Source organism: Spinacia oleracea, chromosome 1 (genome assembly GCF_020520425.1).
Source record: "Spinacia oleracea cultivar Varoflay chromosome 1, BTI_SOV_V1, whole genome shotgun sequence".
NCBI lineage: Eukaryota > Viridiplantae > Streptophyta > Magnoliopsida > Caryophyllales > Amaranthaceae > Spinacia > Spinacia oleracea.
The window spans coordinates 73,589,841-73,602,184 of record NC_079487.1 but is presented as its reverse complement, the minus strand read 5'-3'; the positions used below and the strand labels follow the sequence as shown (position 1 = coordinate 73,602,184).

The window sequence follows — 12,344 nt, the reverse complement described above, 5'->3', positions numbered from 1 at the left end:
CTAAAACACCTAGGGGGTATTTTACAGATCTATCATCCATTTGCAGAGTTATGTTGGTAACTTTTAAATCATCCATGTTCAACTTAGTACATACAGACAGGGGCATGACACTAACACTGGCACCCAAATCACATAAGGCTTTGTCAATAAAAAGGTTGCCAATATTACGCGGGATAGAGAAACTCCCGGGGTCCTTCAACTTGGGTGGAGACTTATTTTGTAGTAAGGCACTGCACTCTTCAGTAAATGCAACAGTCTCCACCTCACTAAATGCTCTCTTCCTAGTCCAGATGTCTTTCGTGTATTTAGCATATGCAGGTACTTGAGTAATTAATTCAGTGAAAGGGACTGTTACCTGCAAATTCTTTACCACTTCTAAGAACTTACCAAACTGCTTGTCTAGCTTGTTCTTTAGCTGACGATGAGGGAAGGGAAGTTTGATAGGTGGAACTTGTATCTCAACTTTCTTCTCAACCCTTGTGTCTGCTTCCTTCTCCATGACCACCTTTTCACTTTCTCTTGGCACAACACCACTGACAGATACTTCAACCCCTTCCTCTATAATCATAGGTGGCCCATCATACTCATATCCACTCCGCAAAGTGACAGCATTTACAGACTCTCTGGTCACAGGTTGTGAAGGGAGTTGACCTTTGGGTCTCTCTGCAAGAGTAGTAGCCATTTGTGCCAACTGTTTATCCATGATCTTGTTATGAGCAGTGAGGGCATTGATTTTGGCATCCTTTTCGCTCAGAGATCTCTGCAATTCCAACATCATATTCCTCATCTCTACAAGCATGTGATCAGGCTGTGTGGGTTGAGGTTGTGGAGGAAAACCAGGTGGTCCACTAGGCTGCGGGTTGTAGTTACTCCGCGGTTGGTATGACTGTTGTGGTGGTGGTTGGTACTGTGGTTGTGGTGGTGGAGGTTGTTGAATCTGATGGGGGTTCTGGACATTAGTACTCCTATATGATAGTAGGGGGTTGTTTTTATACCCCTCATTGTAAGAGTTGGAGTACGGATTGTTCTGCTTGTAGGACTGGAATGCATTGCATTGTTCGATAGAGCTCCGGCATTCCTGTGCATAATGGACTTGCATCCCACAACTATTACAGACATTGGCAGATTGGGCACTCATTGCAGCGACACTAGCATGTTGGGTGGATTGGGAAGATGCGATATGTATATTGTCTAGCTTGTGATGTAGGGTAGTTAGCTGAGCAGTAAGCTGATCAATAAAATTCATCTCATGCTTAACACCCCGGTCGGCAAAACCTCTAGGATTCCCATATTGGGCACTATGGATGGCCATCTCCTCAATCACCTCTAAAGCACTAGGCACCTCCAGCTGCATAAATCTCCCACTGGCAGCTGAATCCAAAAGACACCTAGACTCATTACCCAGACCATTATAGAACTGCTGAACCAGGAACCAGTCATCCAAACCATGATGCGGGCACTCTCTTTGCAAGTCTTTGAATCTCTCCCAAACTTCGAACAAACTCTCATCTGCTTGTTGAGAGATACCTAATATCTGACCCCTCAGACGAGCTGTCTTCTCAGGTGGGAAATATTTAACATAGAACGCAAGGGCCAAGGAATTCCAATCGGTGATTTTCATAGCTGCTCGGTTGAGACTGTTAATCCATAGCTTTGCCTTCCCACTCAATGAAAGTGGAAAGAGTATCTCCATAGTCTGCTCCGGTGTTAAATTCTTCTGCTTAAATGTGGCACAATACTGAATGAAAGACTGAATATGGAGATTAGGATCTTCACCCTTTTCCCCACCGAATTGGTGTCTCTCGATCATGTTTATCAGCTGGGGTTCGATCTTGATATTCTCGACCGCAATGGAAGGCATGATTGCCTTGGGAAGCATAGACAAACTTGGTTTAGAATAGTCTGTAAGCCTTGGCACAAGTGGGGGTGGTGGTGGTCGTGCTTGGTCACCCATCTCTGAATCTGTATGGAATAGATTGCTAATCAGATAGTCGGATTCAGAGTCAGAATAGTCTCTCAACTGTTCAACGAATCTACGCCGTCTACGAAAGGTCCGTTCAGGTTCAGGATCGAACGAAGTCAGATCGCTGGTATGGACAGTCCTGGGCATAAACAAGCAAAAACTAGAAAACAGTCGTGAGATCCGGTCTCAAGGAACGGGAGTCCCTTGAGAAGTAACAAACAATAATCTAGAAAAACAATTAATAACATAAAATAAAACTATTTCCCCGGCAACGGCGCCAAAATTTGACAGGCTAAATCGCACTCCTATCAAAGATAAACCTAACGTTCACCAACTAAAAATATAGCAAGGGAAGCAGGGATCGTATCCACAGGGAAACAAGCGTTCTTTCTACTATTAAATTATTAATCTAGACTACTGGTAACAAGAGTTGGATTGGTTTGTATATTAAACTAAAACAAGTAATCAAATCGGAAAATAACAATATTAAAAGAATCTAGGGCAGCGGTTCACCATAAATGCAGACCGGGATTGGACAACGAACAATGACAATCAATTAACAATCATAACTAGGAAAACATGCATCTCTCGAATCTTATTAATTCCTTAGGATAGAACAACTAGCGGGCTCTCGCTACGTACTAGAAATAATTCCTATCTAATAGCCACAGACCAAAAATATCAGATTTATACCTCTCGGCGCATAATCTAAGGTTAATCAAACTCAAATCAAAATAGTCCGGCCGAACAGAATTGACGAGCAATAATAATAAGCTATAGAAATTATAATGAATCAATCAATAATCAAGTCCACATATAATCCCAATCATGCATTCATGGATCCCCTAAACCCTAGAAATTAAACTACTCACTCATGATAATAAATAACAACACAATTAACATAATGGAAAACATGATTAAAGCAATAAAACGAATTAAAGTAAGAAGCAATACAGAATTGAAGAACAATGAAATAATAAAGCTTGAATCTTTGATTAAAATTAAAAACTAAGTGTTTGGAGAAATAAAGAGAACTAAAAATATAACTAAGTATTCGAAACTAGAATAATTGATGTCACTAAAAATATAAGGGGCTAGTATTTATAGTTTGCCCAAAATAGAGCCCAAAATCGAAAATAAAAACTCGCGAAATACGCTGGAGGTTGGCGTCGCCTGATCGAGCGACGCTTCGCCCGATCGGGCGATGTGCTCGATAGTCGGCCCGATCGGGCAGAACCGATCGGACGGTTACAAAATGCCCAGAACAGCGCCTAGAATGACCGCCCAATCCAGATCGGGCGAAGCCCTCCCGATCGGGCGCGTATTGAAACTGCACGATCCTCTATCTTCAAAACGTCATATCTCCTTCGTTATTCGTCAAAATTAGGCGAGTGGCCACTTTTTGGAAATCTATTGAAGTCTAGAATCCAACCCAATTAGAATTATATCATTTGGAGTTGTAGAACTTGAGTTATGCTTAAAATAGTGGACTATAGTCATTTTTGTACTTCCTTCGTTATTCGCTTTGCTTCAAAACTCTTCAAACTTAATGTTTGTGCTCTCGAAAGTACATAATATCTTGTATTGATTCAAATGAGTAGGAAATGCACAAAAATATGCTAATTCCTACAATGATGAACCTGAAACTACAAACACACTACAAGGAGCACATTAGTACTAAAAATCGCTCCGAAGAGCTCATTTAAGATCAAAAAGTACTAAGGGATGGGGTTAAAAACTCTATATAAAACACACATATCACCCGCACCAAGCCTATTTACAGTTTTCCAAAGCCATGTTGAGCCTTCCTGCGCCTCCAACGCCTCAGAGGCGCGCGCCCGCACCAAGAGTGGTGCGCCCGCACCAAGAGTGTTGCGCCCGCACCGAAGACGGATCTTGATTTTTCTACTTTCTCTCACTCATCGATGCGCCCACACCCAATCCGAGTGCGCCCTCAAAGACCCATATTTGTGCGCGCGCACCCCTTGGGTGCGTCCGCACCGACGTTTGGGATTCAGATTTTTACTTATTTTTGTTCTTTTTCGGGAAAGGGTATAAATACCCCCTCTTCCCCACTTTTTAGGGAACTTATCATTTATTGCTCTTAGTTTTCAGTTTTTAGGGTTTTTTTAGGGAGAGAAACACTTAGCTAGTTTTATTTCTTTGATACTCAAGCTCAATTTGTAGAATCCTTTGAAGCTTCAAGTAATTTCTTTCCTTTTTCATCTTGTTCTTTGAATTTTGCTCTCCAACTTGGTTCTCTTTGTTATTGTTGTTAATCTTCTTCATACTTATAATTCCCCATTCCCAAATTCTTATATGAGACTGTCCTCACCATCAACTGATGGTGAGACCAGTACACTTGCGAATTTAGGTATGTTACTTCTATAATTTAGACATGTTACCTTTTTTTTATAATTTTAGAGAAGATACTTTTTTTAGTTTAGGTATGTTACTTCTATAGTTTATACATGTTACTTTTTTTATACGGAGTAGTTTTAGGGGAGATACCTTCTTAGTTTAGGTATGTTACTTCTATAGTTTAGACATGTTACTTTTTTTTTAATAATTTTAGAGGAGGTATTTTTTATAGTTTAGGTATGTTACTTCTATAGTCTAGACATGTTACTTTTTTTTATAATTTTAGATGAGGTACTTTTTTAGTTTAGGTATGTTACTTCTATAATTTAGACATGTTACTTTTTTTTATACGGAATAGTTTTAGGGGAAGTACATTTTTAGTTTAGATATGTTACTTCTATAGTTTAAACATGTTACTTTTTTTTATAATTTTAGAGGAGGTACTTTTTTAGTTTAGGTATGTTATTTCTATAGTTTAGATCTGTTACTTTTTTTTTAGTTTTAGGGGAGGTACGCTATTGGTTTCGCGCTCGTCACACCATCAAGTTGATGGTGTGACTGGTCTCACAGGAGACGCGTTGTTCCCCATTAATATGCTTGTTTGGTTTTGGTAATTTCTTTGACTTTTTCTTAATAATAATGGTTCTTTGTTTGAATTTCAAACTTAGTTTGTTGTTTCCTTTCATGGCTTGTGAGTAGTTACTTGCTAGGGTTAGGGGTGAAGCTTGGGGATGAATTAGGGATTTTTGAGGGGAATTCATGTTGATGTTGTGATTAAACTTTGATTCGATGATAAGGATATCCATGTCTTGTTATATTAGTAGTTGCAAATGCTAACTCTATTTAGTTGATTGGAATGCTTCATGTTAGTGTGGCAAGCAATTGTGAATTAGTGTGAGCATGTGGATGAACTAGTTCTAATTGTTAGTGACTTAGTCTAGGGGTCATGCGAAAGCTCTCCCTCGGATTAGGCAACTTAATGCATTCTATCCGAGAGGTGTTGAATGCAACATTTCCGATTTTTCCCCTAATTATCATGTCCTTGCAACATCCAAGTGTTTTAATCTTCTTCCTTCCCTAATAAACCCAAGCGGAACCCCAATTCCCCTAGCTTTTCCCCTATTGATCAACTTGTTAATTAGCGTAGAATTATTAGTTATTATAATCCAATTCACATTCCTATTCTAAGCTAGCTTGGTTTTGTTAGACTCGTTCTCACCGTTGGGACAATCCCGAACTTGCCACTATATAAAATCAATATAGTTGGTTGGTTAGGTGTTCTTACAAATATTGTTTGATTAGGTGGTTTTCGTATAACGACGCGAAAAATGCTTGTCACATGCCCGGATATCATTTTGGTGAGTTTGTTAGGTATTCTGGTTCTTTGCGGGACTTGCTCCCACGACATATCCGGTAACATCCTTCTAACTCACTTGCATTCTTTGGGATCGGGCATTATTCATGTTGGGCATTGGTTGGATGGGTAGTTGTGCCCGTCCTTGTTTCGTTTTAGGCCTTGAGGACATGGCCTGATTCAAGCTTGGGGGAGATTTTATTGTGTGGTTGCATGCATTATGATTTTCATGCCATTGGTTGCGTGCATTTGTGTGCTCTTGTATATATTTTCTTGTTTAGTTTCTTTAATTTTAGATTCCTTTTGTTTTCTTTTGTTTTCCTTTTTCGTTCATTTCTTTTCTTTTTCGTTTCCTTTTCCTTTTTCTTTCTTTTTTGTCAAGGCAAGTTCTTTCTAGTTTTTAGGCTTTATTTTTTATTCGGGCATAATAAATTTGGAACTTGTAGGTTAGAATTCTTTTATTCCTAATTGGTAGAGGCCAGTGTGCACGGTTTTGAATGTCTTGGTTCGAGTCCAGGATTTAGGTGTAAAGGTAGTCGGTTAGAACTTTGGATAGCATGAGTCTTGATTCTCTTGAACCCTTAGTTTTTGGTAAGATGGTGTCGTTCTCTCTAGTGACTTGAAACCGGAGAGGATGGTATTTGCTACCCATATGTGAGTGTAGACACCTACTTTTGTCCCCATTCCCGAAAGGGAAGGTTCGATGATGAGAACATAAATCTCCACTTGACAACGCATCTCTTATAAAATAACGAATCTCAATCACCCTTTTCATTTCACCTGAAACCTGCTATTTATAGAAACCTGCTGTTTATGGAAACCTGCTAAAAATAGTAACTGCCGTAATAGATAGCTGTTAAAAGTGGCAAGTCATAAAAGATAGAAACTTGTCAGAATTAGGTGTTGCACTCCAACATAAATCCTAAATGAGATAGAAATTGCGAGAGAATCCTATTCCTAATACGGTTCGAAAATAAGAGTTACGCATTAAATTAAAATCCTAACGAGCCTAGAGTTCGTAACGGGCTCGGACGCATCCCGTCATAAAATTAATACACACTAAAAGACTCGATTAAGTCTCATGCACTCCGGATTCTAAGAGTCCGAATCTGACAAAGAAACGGCCCAGACCCTATTTTCAACGCCTGGCTTTGGGCGCCGAAGAGCGCTGAAATTACCTGGGACGTGTTCTTTCCTAATTCCTCATGGATTAGAGTTCTACAATTCTATCTTTCCACGAACTCTTTTCTATAAATATAGCCCCAAGTTCGACGTGAAAAAGACAACACACACAATTCATATTCTGAGTATTGACTCTAAACCCCTAAGCCTAAGCCTCACGCTGCGAAATTGATCACACGTTCTGTCGCAATCGATCCAAAAATCGAACAGAACGTATCCTGTTCCGTAATTTGAGATTCGTTAAATAAAAGGAGAAATAGCAAAGTCAAAGTGGTTAGTTTTCTGAGAACCGTGACGCACCTCTCAAGGGTGCGTCGTAATGTGTCCCTTTTCCATGGTTTAATTGCTTTCCTCGCCCTTTTATGAACGGTTAAACTAATTAAATCTGATTGTTCTATCACGCCTAATAAAGATAACATTTTTGGGAAATTGGATTATCATGTTAGGTCCCTTAATACAATCTAAATCAGATAATCGCGCTCAATCTAGTATTATATGTTGCATATTGTTAAAATCAACTCAGATTAGTTTAATAGTTAACGCATGTCCCTTCAATTATTTATGCTGAGCTAGTAAGGATATCCTGCCTCTGGAGTTATCGAAGAGCGAGTACTCCTCTCGGTAGTTACAGTCCCCCGAACCCTCAATCTCTACCTTGCGGGTGTATGTTGAGAGATCCCCACACCAGGGATCACAAGGGAACCTACGGCCGTCGTGGTCAAACATAATTGCACTCCCTTTATGTCACGATAACCGGGTTTTGTCAGTTTTTCTCATTGTCGTTAAAAACTGAATGGCGACTCCTATATTACTACTCAATTGGGTGTAAACTCACAGGAAATCCAATTACACTTGATTTGACAAAAAAGAAGCGTCACACCCACGAGGGACGAGGTCACGCATTAGCCTCGTGCTTTTTCGACTCCCTCACAGTGGCGACTCCACTGGGGATAGTGAAGGAAATACTCGTGCTCGTAGGTAATCAAAATAGCCGAAGGGTGAAACAATCCTACCCCGCGTTTATTTCCCCATCAAGTTGGGACGACCTGAAAATCAGCATATTAATGTGAATGGACAGAACCGCATAACGAATCTTGGCTCCCTTGGATGTTTCATCTCGGGAGTTGGGACTAAGGATACCCATCGCCAACCGGGGGGTGCATACGCTTCGAATGTTGTCCACTCGGCACTTTCGCTAGTAGTACACCTGTCCCAAACCCAATCGCTCGCCCATTAGGTCCCTCTCATTGGTACATGCCCCCTTGGCTTACATCGTGATTGGCCTCTTGGGTGAAATTCGTCTGTTGAAGACACTACCTCGACCGGGGCATGTGTTGGGTCTGCGATAGAAGCGGTACCAAGCCAGGCGCAAATGCTACCCATAGAAGCCTATCATAAAACTACATGACATTTATTATTTCCTCATGATGTAATGTTAGTTATGTGTAGCGAATTATGTGATTGTGTGTGCAAATAATGCTAGAAAACCAACGACCTTAAAAAATTGCTCAAACATTCATAACCACCAATTGGCCAAAGAGTTATACCAAGATACGTGTTCCGCAACCCCGAACGATCGCCACAAAAATAAGCGACGCTCAGGAGGGCCCGTAACGAATCCCACAACGCTGCACAACGCGTAAAGGACGTTATTAGGCAAGCACGCAAAATCAAAGTCGCATAAACAAAAAATATGCGTAAGCAGAAAACAAAAACCAGGCAGGGACGCATTTTCAACGCCCCTGGCTGGGCGCCATTATTTCTAACGCCCCTCACTGGGCGCTGAAGTTGCTGCCTGGCCTTTTGGTCAGGCACAGCAGCCTCGGTGCCCGCGCATAAAAAATACGTAGCAAAAAAAAAACTTTTCGTAAAAAAAAATTGCTGCGAGGGCGTATGAAAAGGCACTCGATTCTAAAAGCGAAAAAAATAATAATGAATAACTCTTTGTGTCGTTGATAGGCTTCCTACGACGACAATGTTCGGCACCAAAATCGAGCATGCTAATTAAAATAACCTTGGATGTCACATGGGCAAAGTATTCAAAAAATAATGTTCAAATGAAGTTTTCAAGGAAAAATAATGTTCGAATAAAAAAAAATATCCGAGTCTAGACTAGGCTATGCCGAAGTACAATCTAAATCCTAAGTCTTAGTTGTCTTATCCATAGAATCGGTCCTAATGCTTGGTGTCGTTCTGCAAGTTAAAAGGTTAAACCATATTGAGTCTCCCTTCCTAACATTTAAATCAATAAGCACCCATATGTAATTGTCATCCCTTGCTAAGAATCTACGGCCTCAATACTCTCTATCACCACTAAAAGGAATATATTATAGTATTTGCAAAATGGAAACAGTCACATTCTGAAAATCATTCCCCCATAGTCGCACAACCCCCAAAGTTAACCTAAGGTGTCAATACCATTAGCAAAAATTAATGGCCTCAAGGCTTATGATCACATTGGGTCACGACTATCATAGTCCTCTCGAGCCACTCGCTCCTTGAAATACTCCTAAGTACGGACTAAAAGATTTTCCATGAATGCAACATGACGAACCATGAAAATACCCAAATCGACATGCCATAAGGCTACCATTGGGGTAAAGCAATACACACTAAGAGAGAAGCCGCACTAATGATTCTAGTCTTGCAAAAATAAAAATTCGATCTCCCCAATTAACTACCTTGCCAACATTAAGCAAAATGGCGCATGACAAATGAACACCCAAGGGTTAAAATCTAAAGTGTCAACCAACGAAAGTTATGGTCCAGTTAGCCTAAGTCTGAGAGTCGCTTGGTCAAGTGTTATAGGCTTACGCCACGCCATTATTTCGAGTCTGGGCCACCTCCTTGTATTCATACACGGGTTATAATCAGAAAGATTAATGAAAGTTCGAGTCTAAATCACAACTTCCAATTAAATCCCAGAAACTGGAGTCTGAAAAGAAACAAAAAAAAAATATTTTCGATGTAATTCTTTCGTTAAATTTCAATAAAATAAAAGCAACATTTTGAATCTACGCTATTTGCACATTTTAAAGAAACGACTAAATACGCTTGCAAAGTAAGACAATTTAAAGGTCCACCCTAGGCCTACTAAAGCTAAAAGGTCCACCCTAGGCCTACTAAAATTAAAGGTCCACTATAGGCCTACCAAACGAGGCTCACTCAGTCTCGCCTCGTGACTCAAAGACCACAACCATCTACATTTTAGCCCAAATAAAAAGGGGGGAAATCCCAAGCAAAAAAGGAAAAAAGAGAAAGAGTAAAGGGAGAGCGAAAAGAGCAAGCCATGAAATACTTAAAAAGAGAGAGAAAAGGGAGAGCGAAAAGAGCGAGCCATGAAATACTTAGCCCGTACCTCCCAAAGTGCGAAATTTACCCAAGTAAACGAAGGAAAAGAATTGAGTCAACCAATCCAAATCATGCCACAAAAACTACATAAAGTTCTACGACGTCTACCCCTTCCAATCCTTATGTTCTTAGACGCCTTCGCTCTGGGGCCCCTGTTCAGCTCATTTAACCCATCCATGTTCCCATTGCTATAACCCAAGAAACCATTACTTCGACTCTTGTTCTTGTTGTCAACTGCAAACCACATACGGCCATTGACACGTCCGTCATATCCATTATTACACCACCATTAGTATAATGACCATATAACTTATTTGGATACATCCTTGAGCCGTCCCTATGCTATTCATTGGCCTTGGTTGATGTAATCCTCGTGCTTAACTAATACCTATATAAATTATCCTATCTCATTCGACCCGTCTTTCAAGCCGTCTTGAGTCACGAATAAAAAAAAAATGAAGAGTACGTTCTACGCTTAACGTAAAAAAAAATAACAAAAAAAAAATAAATAATAAAAAAAAAACTTTGCAAAGCGCCTTTAAAAGTTCGTCTAAAAAGAAAAAGAAGCATTTAGCGCACCAAAAAAAAAAAGATCCGCCCAGAAATCATTTTCAGCGCCCACAGCTGGGCGCCGAAATCTTAAACGCCCCAGCCTGGGCGCTGAATCTCTCTGCTTGCCAAATTTTGTCCATAAGTGCTCGTCATTTTATCCGCACATGCACGGAAAAATAACGAACACTTGGCGGGGTACAACACGTATTCAGATATACGTACCAAAAAACACATGAAAAGATTTTTGTGCAAATACATGTACTTAAAAAAATAAAACAAAATTTTGGCTTACGGCAAAGCGGCAGATTACAATAATAATAAACTTCACTTATTTCACCATATTTCAAACATTGCGATTCCACTCGGACGTACTTGTTTAAAATCGGCATTCTAAGAAACCATTTTCTAGGCTAAGAACTACGCAAGACCTGATTCCAAATTAAATCTATTTAAGGCGGATACGTAGGCAATCCATGATTCGGTCCAACCAATTTGCAAAATGTTAGATCCTATAGAATAACAACAATAAGAAATAGAGTCCCTTATTGAAATTTAATTACTTACAACCCAAGTCGAAAGAAAAATTCAAGTCAAAGAATCCAAATCATCAAGATGCCAAAACGAGCACACATCGAAAAATAATAAGGGCACGTACCCTCGCCAGAAAGAGCACTCACACTCCTAGGCACTTAGCCAAGACTCAAAACATCGCTTTGCCTCAATTGAATGGGAGCTAGCGCAAGCGTCCATGACCTCTAAAGTACTCGACTTGACCCTCCCTAAAGCGAACTAACTCACTTAAAGACCTTCTTTCACCACTAGACATAGTCGTTCGCTTAAAGACCATCTTTCACCACTAGACACAGTCATAATCGCCAATAAGTAGTAAAGGCAGTAAGCTTGCAATAAAGAGGATTGTTCTACGGCATCACCCCATCGTTCCTGCAAACTCAGGGCACCCGTTCATGGTACACTACTACAAAAAGTGCCTAAGAAACCATACCAAATAGGCCTAAGAGACCAAAAATTGTATGGTTTATATCTCAATGGTCTCTTTGCATAAGAAACCATGATTTTGGTGTGGTTACTTATATTTGATAAAAAAACCATACTTGTAATATATGTGGTTTCTTTGATACATTTTTTATTCACAATTTAAGAAGGCAAAGTGACCATTTTTTTCACAAAAAAGGTTTCTTTGATAAAAGAAAAGTCACCATGGTTGTATAAAATTTGGTTTCTTTGAACCATATTTTTTTCAAAAAAAAATTAATTCATGAAATACAACTGAATCATGAAACAGGAACGACGGAAACAAAAAACCGTCAATTAAAATAGAGTTCAAAATTTTAACAAGAATTATACTATATTGGTCCACCAATCAGTGCAATTACATAGTTTTTATTTATATATTAGAATATAATCCTTTCCTTTATTGATTTCCAATCAATTGTTTATATACAACCTAATTTAGAGTAACGTAAATATGCTCCATGATTGGATTCCTAAAATCATGGAGACAATCAAGCTATTTACAATGCTGTTACGTTATATTCTACAATCAAGCTAATTACAATCTAA

At 39.5% G+C, this 12,344-nt stretch overlaps 1 non-coding gene across 1 annotated transcript; it reads left to right on the top strand.

Annotated features, from left to right (window-relative positions):
• The first annotated feature begins 1,442 nt into the window (after positions 1-1,442).
• On the top strand, positions 1,443-1,549 carry LOC130466481 (small nucleolar RNA R71). The gene has a single exon (XR_008926706.1). It is a non-coding gene; the product is annotated as a small nucleolar RNA R71 (small nucleolar RNA).
• Positions 1,550-12,344: the final 10,795 nt, after the last annotated feature.